This window comes from Camellia sinensis, chromosome 12 (genome assembly GCF_055761805.1).
Source record: "Camellia sinensis isolate YWXY chromosome 12, ASM5576180v1, whole genome shotgun sequence".
Lineage (NCBI taxonomy): Eukaryota > Viridiplantae > Streptophyta > Magnoliopsida > Ericales > Theaceae > Camellia > Camellia sinensis.
In genome coordinates, this window is record NC_138972.1 from 72,716,136 (window position 1) to 72,728,199 (window position 12,064).

Consider the following 12,064-nt stretch of genomic DNA (forward strand, 5'->3'; position numbering starts at 1 on the left):
ATAGATTGTATAGGAATTGTAATTAATCAATCTTGTAATACATCAATCAAGAACAATCAATAATAATACATCAGTTATTTTTTTTTCATGGTATCAGAGCAGGTTTAGAATCTAATATTTTCGCTTCTCCGGCGGGCGGCAACCTCACCTTAGCTGCCCGCCGGACCTCAACCTAGTCTGCTAAAGTTTTTCTACACATACCTTAAAATTTCCTTTCTTCCACCTGCTGAGTGCACAAACCACAGACAGCACACATACAATTCTCTCTCTCTGTGGTTTCATCAGAGCCCTTCATCAAACTCATCTTCAACTTGTTCACGTCCTCCAACGCTGCTTCTGATAATTGTTTGTTCTCTATCACCGCAGTCCCGGTCTCAGGTAAGGAGCTGTCTTTCGAGAAAGCAATCGTCAATGATCCAAGGGGTGATTGGGTAAAAAGAATAGAACCACCATCGGTATAGGTTCCAACTGCTTTCCACTAGGCAACACAATGTTCTGTAACCTTCTCTGAGTATTGTTGCCCTGTTAATGGCAAGATCATAGTCACCTGTGTGAACTTCTCAAAGGGACCGGAAACGATATCCCTGAAAAACTCGACGGAGTCCGTCAGCTCCTCTGTACTCTTGCCCTTCCATTTAACGGCAAGCGAGGGAATGGCGCTATCTTCGAGGTACACTCCGATGGCCGTGAACTTTATAAACTTCCCTTGGATTTCCAAACCCCTCTCTCCTGCGCCGCCGAGGAAGAAGGACTTGACCGTGCCCGGAGGTTTGACAGTGGGAGGGAACTGCTTGTGGACCGACTCCCGCTGCTCTCCTCATGGCTTTCGATTGAGCAAGCATCTCATCATGATTCCGTTTCTCCAATATATCTCATCATAGTTCCACTTTACTACTTTGTTTCTTTCTTTTTAATTTATTTATTATTATTATTTTTTATATCTCTTCTTTTCAAACCGGCCAACACGCACATGCCTACATAGGCACTCATTCACCCCACTCCATTATCATATATTATAATATATTATACTACATACTCTCCACTCACAGATTCACACACCCACTATCTCTTACAATAAGTTTTCATTTGTTTTTCCACCTACTATATTTTAATATGTAACCATATACATATATATATTTTGACTTCAATTTCTTTTCTTTTTTCTCTTTTCTATCTATCATATATATTATTCCTATTATTATTATTATTAAACAAAAAAAAAAAAAAAAAAAAAAACCAAAGCCGAACAACCCATTGCAGGTTTTCACAACATCGTGGGCCACGCAACCTTTTTTCATTATTATTTCTTTGCAAAAAAAAAAAAAAAAAAAAAAAAAAAAAAAAAAAAACCAAACTCATTTTATTCATGTCGGGGCTCACCCCGATCACCATTTTACACAAAAAAAAAAAAAAAAAAAAAAAAAAAAAAAACAACCACATCCACAGGCGGGATTTTTTCTTCTCTACTCTGCCGCAGGTCTCTTCTTCTTGCCTCCGTCCTGGACGGCCCTTGACGGTGCTGTCTCCGTGTTTTCCACGCCGCCAAGCACGTTCACTCCCCCATACTCCTCCACTGCAGCATATGGAGGACCTCCAAATCGGAACATCACGGTGGCCTTCCGCTTCAGCTCCTTGTTTTCTGCCCTTAGCACGCTTATCTCTGCTCGCGCATCCTTATACATGCGTTGGAGCAGAGCCAGCTGGGAGTTTACATGTTGCACCTCATTTGTCCTACTCTGCAGCCGGTTCGACAAATTTGTGACCGCCGTCATGCTTTCCACACATGCCTTCAGAGTATACTGATTGGCCTCCACATCTGACAGCACCGCCATTTTTTGCTCCACCGACCGCATCGGAAAGTTCAACGGAGTAAACTCCGGGGCGCTTGGTTGAGTTTCCAGTGCCACCGCACCAGTTCTCTCTCTCGTTGACTCGTTGAGGTCAGGAAAGAGGGTGAGCAGCCCGCGGGAAGACGATGAAGCCATTTTCTCGGCACCAGAGTGTTACACAGTGTCTCTCTCAGAAATCTCTCTCAGAAAACAGTGTTACAGATTCTCTCTCAGAAACCTCTCTCAGAATATCTCTCGCCGTTTTTTCTCTGCCTCAGCCTCAGCCTCTGTCTTATAGCCGAGGCAGCCACGCGCATCGCGCGCCTTTTGACGCCGACAAACGGGCACGCCAACCAAGGCACTCACGTGCCTCGCCATGATGACTCCGGCACGCCTTTTGATAAAGTGGGCACGCCTTTTGATGGCACGCTTTTTGATAAAGTGGGCACGCCTTTTGATGGCATGCCTTTTGATAAAGTGGGCACGCCTTTTGATGGCCCGCCTTTTGATGAATTGGGCACGCCTTTTGATGGCACGCCTTTTTGACATTTGATACCGGTTAGCTTTTTCAAGGGTCCGACAAGACTCTGTAAACTGTCCCGACATTGATTCCGGTTAGTTTCTACAAGGGTCCAGCAAGACTCCGTAAACTGTCACAACATTGTCTTCTACAAACGGTCCGACATGACCCCATAAACTGTCTTCTACAACGGTCCGACATGACCCCATAAACTGTCTTCTACATCGGTCTGACACCACCATACAGTGTCCTCTACAACGTTATGACACCACCATTCAGTGTCTTCACCAACGGTCTGACACGACCATACAGTGTCTCCTATCCTTTTTTATTTTTATGTATTTTCTTGTTTTGTTACTCTCTCCAAACTCAAGTTGGTTAGTTTCTCTCCTCCTTGAGTTTGCGGGGGGCTGTTAGAATTTCCCATCTTTACCTTCACCTACTCCACTACACACTCCACTTCACCTACCTCCACTTCACCACACACTCCACTTCACCTAACCCACTATCACCTCCACTACACCTACTACCACATTTTCTTCTATATATAGATTGTATAGGAATTGTAATTAATCAATCTTGTAATACATCAATCAAGAACAATCAATAATAATACATCAGTTATTTTTTTTTCAAGTACAATGAGGTAGAGGCTAGGAATGGTGCTCATTTAATTTTTCTTCTTCTTTGTTTTAGGTTTACTTTACATCATATTATGTCACTAAGCAATTGTGGCAAATCTTTTGAAACCTTCGAATCATGTTATAGTGCCTGCTCTTTCTATGCCTCTTCCTACCAATAACTTTTGATGGTTGCATAAAAAAAGCATTGTCAAGTGTTTTAACTCTCATTCAGTTTTAACCCACTTATTTAGTCACCCATAGAAAGGGCAACACACGTGCAGTTTCGACCTCTGCTTGCATTTGTTTATTTATTACCCAATATAGGTAGATTTATTACCCACTATAGGTCATGTGTTAATTAATGGCGTTTTTGTAAAAAAAAGAAAGCGTCACTAATTGTTAGTTTTTAGCAACAATTTGAAAAAATTATCACAAAAAATTACTAATTGTCAATTTTTAGCGATATATTTAGAAAATCGTCACATAAAATGTGATTAATTGTCAGTTTTTAGCAATAGATTTAAAAAATCATCACAAAAAAGTCACTAATCATAAGTTTTTAGCGTCAATGTTGATAGGATCAATTTTCAACGACAAATTGATAAGACTTAATTGGAATTACATCTAATTACAAGGACGTGTTGGTAATTTATCTTTATATTTTAGTGGGGAATTTATCTCGATTGCAATAGGGGTGGGAAAATTCTATTTCCACATACCAAATTATTTTTGTGTACATCTTTTTTCAATCTACACATTTAATAATTTGATTTTTACTTCTTTATCTTAGTCCACACACTTCACATTCCAAATATACCCTTATCTTCTCTGTGCACATCCGCTCATTCCATCATTTCTCACTCCAAAAACCTTAAACCTAACTACACCAGCTATCGGCGACAGCGGTAGCGACGACATCAACCACCGTCCCTTCCTAACCTCTCAGCCATTCTCACACAGCTCCTCACGCTGTCGTCACCTCTATTGCGATCATCGCCAATCGCCGTCACCCCTATCGGGATCATCACCGGTCATCGTCACCTCTGCGATCCACCTCCCCATCCCTTCCCCAATTTTCTTCGCCCCCTTCCCAGTCCTCTCCGCCTCTTTTATCGTGATGCAACCTCCCTCTTTTATCACAATCAATTGATTAATCAATCAATTAACAAAGAAAAAAAAAAAAGAGACAGAGAGATTCGATGGTTGATGCTTGAACAAACCCTATAGATTCGATAGTTGATATCTATACATACTCAATTGGTTCATCGATTGATATCTGAACGGCGGCGATCTGTTTGGCACTGGTTGTCTGAACGGTCATGATTTCTCCGGCAATCTACAGGGAAAGAAAAAAGACGAAATGGAAAGGTTAGGGACTGAAAGGAGTAGGGAAAGTGAAAGGAAATGCTGTGTATGGTTGAGGTTTGGGCATGGGAGGCGATGACCAATAGTGAAGTGGCTGGTAAGATGGTGGTGGGGGAGATGTGTATAGAGAAATTGTGAGATGTGTGGGTGAGATGGTGGTGGGTGAGATGGTAATTTTGTTAGAGGATAAAATTGTGATTCTGAAAAAATTCATCAAGTGTGTGGAGTAAGGAAACTTGGTGCATGGAAATAGAATTTCCCATAGGGGTGGGAAGAAAGAAAAAAAATGATGGAATTTATCCCTTGAATTGACCAACCTATCCTTCCTTTCTGTTTTTTTTTTTTTTTTTTTTGGTCTGTCTGTGCTCTCCCATTTCAACTTTGGGTGGCACTTCCTGCCAGCCACCACTGCCATGCCCTCTCTTGTTACCCCCAAGCCTTCTCCTACCCATCCTCGCTACCCTAGTCCTTTCCATCATTTCCCATCATCTCTACCAATGTTACACCGCATTGCCCCATTGTTGCTTCTAGCAGTCCTAACTCTTTCCCTTTTCACCTAAGCCCTCACCATCACAACTACCCTTTCCTATAAACCCTAACCATCGCAGCTACTTGAACCTCTTAGCCTTTCTCCATCGCGACCTCACACCTCTACCCCTTATTGTTGGGAAATATGTTCGGTGAGTGTTACTTATTCTAAGATGTACAGGGTAAATTTGTGTGCGGTTGTCACTTGTCACTTGCATCACACATAATTAAAACTTGCCCCTAGATGTTTCGCAGCAATAGATGTAATAAGGAAAGATAATATAATTGTATAAAGTGAAAATTGAATGCTTAAAAAGGATTTATACAATTGATCAAATTTATCCCAAAGTTTAGTTTGGTTTGATTTTATTTGTACATGTGAGCAATTGGTGCAAATCCTAGATTTTCCATGGATCTTTAACTTTTACAACTTAAAAACAAGTGTATAAACATGTAATTATGGATCAATTTCTGCTAGGCACCTAGAAGGTGCACATGATGCACATTCATTTCAATTGTGACATAATGTGCGTAAAGTTATGATGTAATGTACTTAAAATTATAACTTAAACATATTGAATCACACTACGAGTTATGACTCACCGAGTAACTCATTGGGTCATTGGAGTTATGACAGAATGAGATCATATCATATTTTAAGAACATTGTGTTGTAATTTTGTGCACATCTCATCATTAAAATTAGAGAGGGTACAAATCATGCACAATTTTTTGGGTTGCACATTATAGACTTTTCATAAAATGACAAGTTCTTTACATGAACTAGTGGTGGGTGTCATGTCGTGTTATGTTGTATTTATGTTGTTTCATTTTGGGTTTGTATTTGAATTATTTCAACACTAACTTAACCCGTTCATTATTTTGTATTTTTGAGTCATGCCATTTTTGGTATTTGTCTAGTTCATGTCATATTAATGTGTCATATCAATTTTTTTTTTTTTACCTTAATTAGTTAAAAAGACTCGGTATAGAGACCAATTATTGGATGAAATTATTCATAAAAATATTTGCTTTCAATTCAATTTTTTTTTTCCGCTTGATTTACAAAATTACATCCTATTATTATATATTTTTTTATGAGATTAAAATAGTAGGAAAAAAAATTATCTTCAATTAAGAAAAAAAATATTAGCCTTGAAATTTCTATTTCACATACTTTTTAATCAATTAGATGTAGTTACATAAGTAATTCAAAAATGTCATGGTACCTTTTAGTAAAAATAATATTAAAATATGTAAATAATTATTTATTAAGCAAGTTATCTATATCAATTTCGTATTATACAAGTTTAATACTAACTAACTTGTTTAATACTCATATTATTGGATTGTGCCATATTTGTGTTTGTGTCGGAAAATGGATAAATTAGGTTGTTTAACTCTTAGGTACCTATTATGGGATGCCTGAGTCAAATTTGTGGTCTATAGACTATATGAAATAGACACAACTAACATGTCTACTACTATTGTGTTCCACAGGAGTTCTCTTATAGATGTCAAATTTGTGTGTTAAGTGCTTATTAATTTAGAGAGTAAATTGGTGCTCGTTAAAATGTGTGTTATGTGAGGGTAGAATCCAATTGAATGAGTGAAATATATAGAGTATCAGTTGATAAGATTTCAAAAAATTCAAGTAGAAGGACAAAGAAAGAAGGTAAATCACACCATTAATCCCTATAGTTTAAGTGAATTAATTTTCACTCTAATCCCCGTAGTCTTAATTTGAACATTTGAATCCCATAATTTCATTTTTTGTTGCAATATTGTTCGCTTGTCATGCGCCTTTTACTTTTTGGATGGAAAAACAACTCAAGAATCAGTAACAAATAAGAATAAATAGAAAAATATAAATAATTCTAAACGATACAAAAATATAACAAATAACATAGATAACAAATATAAATGATCAATATTCATAAAATTTATTTTCAAAATTTAGTTATGCAAATAATTTTGGGGTGTGAATTTTTATAATTTTGAGAGTGTGAATTACTAAAATTTTGGAGATACGAAATATATTAATTTAAAATTATATTAGTAACTACTTATAGTATATGGAGTTTTAAATTTTTTGAGATGCGATCGCCCCTATGCACTCGAGAAATTATTCAATGCTCTAAGAGCAAATCTTAGTGATGCTCCAAAGTAGTAGTTATTGGTCTTACTTATAGGACCTATTACTTGTGTTAGAATTTTATGAGATAATTGACTAGGTGACAACTTGTAAATGGAATAGAATAATGCTCCAGGAGCATTGAATAATATGCACCAATGTAGCTTGGGTTGAAACCATTGTTTTACTATATTAAAAATAAGTGAGAATCATTCAATAATGAATAATTAGATAAACATATCTTTAACATTTAAACATAGCACACATGAAGAGCAAAATCTTGTTTGATGCAAGCCAATACAAATTAAATTTAACTCAAACTTAAACATAACTATACAAATTAAACCCATATCCATTAATACAATCAATACAAATTAAATCAATTGCGAAATCCAATTCAAACTTCTACTACTTACTCCTTTCACCTAAAAAAAAAAATTGTATGTAGAAAATTATTATGTGTAATCAAATCTATTGTAATAGGCCAATTAAATGAAAACATATCAATATAAATAAAATTTAAAAATAAATATATATGTTTGACTGTTGGGCTGGTTTGGTTTAGGCAAAAGCCTAAACAAAAAACGAATCCAATCTTATAGGTTTGAGAATTTGAAAAAACAGAACCAAATCAACGTCCTAAAAAATCAATCCAACTCGGCCCAAAGTGGTCAATTTGGTTTGATTATTTAGTTATTTGATTGATTAGATAACTTGAACACCCCTAAATAAAATCATAGAATTCAGTTCACTTATTTTAAGATTCAATATCGAACCTTGCATTAAAAAACCAGACCGATGAATTTACGATTCTTTGCTTACCCCTAACGATAAGTAAAATCATTGTTCTAGTGCTGGGAGGAAGGTCACATTGTGTGATAAGCATCACGAGATTATGTGATAAGTTGATTATGTTGTGTGGTATGTTGAGTCAATTTTAATAATAAATAAAAGAATAAATTATATTATTAGTATTTATAATTTGAGTGAAATGTCATTTTAGTTCCCATATTTTTAATTTGCATAATTTAAATCTTACACTTTCTATTTGTTGTAATGTGGTCTATTTGTTATGCACCATTAACAATTTAAACAAAAAAGATCACGTGCAAAACTAGAAAGAGCAATGTAAAATTACAAAGACACCACTTTGATTCCTCTAATTTTGCATATTTTTTTCCGTTCAAAATTTTAACGGTAAATAATAAAAGGATCACATTGCAATAAAATTGAAGTTATAGAGATCAAATTATTTAAATGAAAACTGTTAGAACCAAAGCAAAATATCATTCAAACTAAAGGGACCAACGGTGTAAGTTACTCTAAATGAGGCAAAGAAAAACTTTCAATTTTTTGAGAAAATTATCTCATTTTTATATTAGTTTTACTTATTATGAATGGCCTCATTTTGGGAGTTTCTCTATTTGCACACATCGAAATCTTTCAACACACACTCTTATTAAACACATTAAATGATTTTAAAATTGGGTAGTGTTTCATCCCCCGAAAATGGGGGAGCCCGAATCCCCCTAATTTCCATTTCAGGTAAAAAAAAAAAAAAAAAGGAAAAAAGAAAGAAAAAAAGAAAACAGTTTCCAAAATTAGAAATTAGGGGGATTAGGGGGCAACTTTTTGGGGCTACAAATCATTTCCCTTTAAAATTTGATATGTTGGTAAGTACACAATGCACCATATAAAAAAACATCCCTATCTTTCTAAAACTATAAACTTTTTTGAATAAATTGTTACAATTGAAAAATGAAAAGTCAAAATGAAATTGATGTAAAGTGTAGGAGTATATAATGTAATTTACTTGAAATAATATGAAAACAATGAGTTTAATTTTGAAAAAATTTCATTTCAGTGTAATTTAAAAAAGATATTTACATATTAGTGATAAACTTTCCAACATTAAAAAGCAATTTCATAAACTTTATCATATATCTGAAATTATTTTTTAAATTTACCACTTAATTTTATTTTCCCTTTAATTTTCATAATTTTTTTTGAAATATTTTAAAAGTAAAAAGCTAGAGATGAAAACATCAAAGAAGAAAATAATACCAAACAAAACCTTTTTTTTTTAATAATAATAAAAAAAACTCTAGATTATGGTTTTATTTTTGTCGGTCAATTTTTTTTTTTTTTTTTTTTTTTTGGAAAAATAACAAATTGGTCTTACTTTACCTAAAAAATTATTATTCAACCTTTATCAATTTTCTATTAGAACAATTCAGTCGGATTTTGCATAAAACACTTTCACAAAGTCTTATTTATCATATGTCCCTCTTATACTCGTGACATTTAAGGGAGTCAATATTTAGAAAAATATTTCTTTTACTGATCCTGTTAGTTTATTTTATTTTATTTTTTTTTAAATTTTTTATTTCAAATTTTCCTTAATGAGGTGATTGCTAAAGCCCAATATTGTTGTAGACTATTACCAAACTCTATGCAATTTCAGTTGAATTATTTTTTTCAAGTAACTGTTATTTTTTTGATGTATTAGGTATTGATATAGAAGTCGACATGTTAATCATTTTATTTATTTTTAAAAAAAAAATTGTTTTTTGCATCTCTATTTTTCTTGTTGTTAATTTTAGTAATATTTTAGTCATTTTTAAATTTTTTTTATATCAATTTAATTTAGATACACTTAAAAAATATATAATTTGTCAAACGAGATTGCTAATTACAAAAACCTAACATAGCAAATTGATGAAATTTCTTTATTGTTGTATTGATTGAGATATTCATGGGATTGATGAGCTTTTGAGTTAAGAAATTTATATGATAGCATGATTATGTATATGATTGGACTATGAGAAAGAAATAAATATGATTGTGGATATGAAAAAATATCATATGTCATCTGAGTATGGAAATTTAGAAATGAATGCAGAATTATTGAATATTACATTTTACCTTGAGCAAATGTTGAGAATTGTAGAGTGTTATACTGAACCTTTATAATTGCATCTCATTTCATTCATTTTATATAGCTTTGAATATTGTTTATTATGGCTATGCCTTGGGAATTGATTTATTATTTTGAGAAAACAATTGAAAATCTTGAAATATTTTGGAGTAAATACGTTTGGTAAGTCCAGATAGGGGGTGTAGACGGTAGTGTTAAGTTGTCCTGAGTGTTTAGGGTGAAAGGCCGAAAACATACGCGGAGGAGCTACCACGTGCGTTCGGGTTAGGAGCTGGTAAAGTGGGGGATTGGTAGTACTTGTTATGCCTACCTGCAGACACCAGCCTAAAGATTACCTGAGTCATATTTACGACCTCGTATTTAAAGTTTGTAATTTATTGAGATAATGAAGTGTCTTTAAAAGATCATTGCATATGAATTTCTAAAGAATAAAACTTGTGATTTTGAAGCATGACATAGCATTGCTTTCATGTACATACAATTGCTTAAACATATATACTTTGTGAAGATATCATTGTTGGGTTTTATGCTCAGCCCCTGTGGATTTGTGCAGGAAAAGATGTGGTGATCCCGCCTAACTAAAGGTGTGGGAAGTCTTTGGAGAGCACGAGGCTCTTCTTAGTTCTTTTGACAAGCCAAGGGCTTTACTTGTGTGAGTTCGATAACTATCTTCTGTGTAACCAAGCCTAAGTCTTGGAACTTGTAACCCATGAGGCATTCTTTTGTTGTTATTTTCTTCATTTCTAACTATCTCACATGTTATGGATTCAAACTTTAAGAGGATTGAATATGTATTGCATGCGGACCTTTTGTAAATCTCTCACATGAATAGAATACAAGTATAGAGGTTTTGTCACGCCCCGATATAATTGACATAAAACCCAATGCGCAACAGTAAATCAATTGATTTATAAACCAATATCTTACATTTATATTATCTATGATCATTACAAAAGGTGGCATATGCAATATACATTCATAAATCTTAGATTTTGAATCTACAACATATGACATCGATACAGGAATAGAAGGGAAATTAAAATCAAATAGAGAAATGTCCTAATGGCTTACAACATTCCAAGACAATGCTTGGTTACACCAAAATGAGTTTCAACTCAAATCAAATAATGCTCGAGGTTTGAATATATACTTACATCAAGACGAAACCAAAAAGAGAAGTGTTAAGCTCCGAGTCCTTTCAAGCTAAGTCCTTGGCGGAGGCATATCATCAGCACCTGAAAGTTGTTTCCCACATAAGGTGATCCAAAGCTCAGTAAAGATACACTAACACAGTATATGAATCGTAGCAAAATTATAAGGTGAATGCACAATGCATGCCATTTTCTAAACGTTTCCCCCTTTTCATCTCAAAATTATGCAATGCCAGATTATATATCAATTCATGAAAAATAATCCTTTTATACAGAAAACAATTACATTTACTATATTCAATGTATAATGATGCTCAATGCACAATTGATAAGAAATTAGTTTCAATTCAACCTAATCCTCATGCAATGTCTACAACAATTAAGACCATCTTCTATCGATAGCCCAAACATATATTTCTAAACAATTGATAAATTCCAATCAAAAGATACATTTTCATCAATTCCAATGGGAGTGATAATACATATCCAACTCTACCATCATCATTAACATAATCATTATTCAAATTTCACAATATCCAACATCATTTTCCATTTCCATTTTAACAATTTCAAATATCCAAAAATTATGGCAAAAACCCCATTTTCTTTCCAAAATCAAATTTGAGGAAAAACTTTCCACCTCTTCAATCACAACTCATCCACAACCATATTCCTATAACCATTTTCAAGAATCAATTTGGAAAATCCCTATTTTGATTTCAAACCAAATCCTAGGTTTTACCAAAATTTCCCAAACACATAACCCTTTTAAAAAGACAAATAACTAAGTTAAAAATCATAAAAAGAGTCAAAGAAATCCCTACCTCAAAGAAGAAGACAAATATAACAACAGGTAGAACTCGATGGAGTCAAAAACACCAACTGCTCTGATTAGAACAAAGCCCTCAACGTGCTCCATCTTTTACTCCAAAGGACTAAGATGAGGAAATGCACAGATTGAGAGTATTTAGTGCAAA

General features: G+C 34.1%; 1 pseudogene; it reads right to left on the reverse strand.

The window, feature by feature from the left end:
• Positions 1-76: 76 nt before the first annotated feature.
• Positions 77-1,255, reverse strand: LOC145803658 (chalcone--flavanone isomerase pseudogene; annotated as a pseudogene).
• Between the last annotated feature and the right edge of the window lie 10,809 nt (positions 1,256-12,064).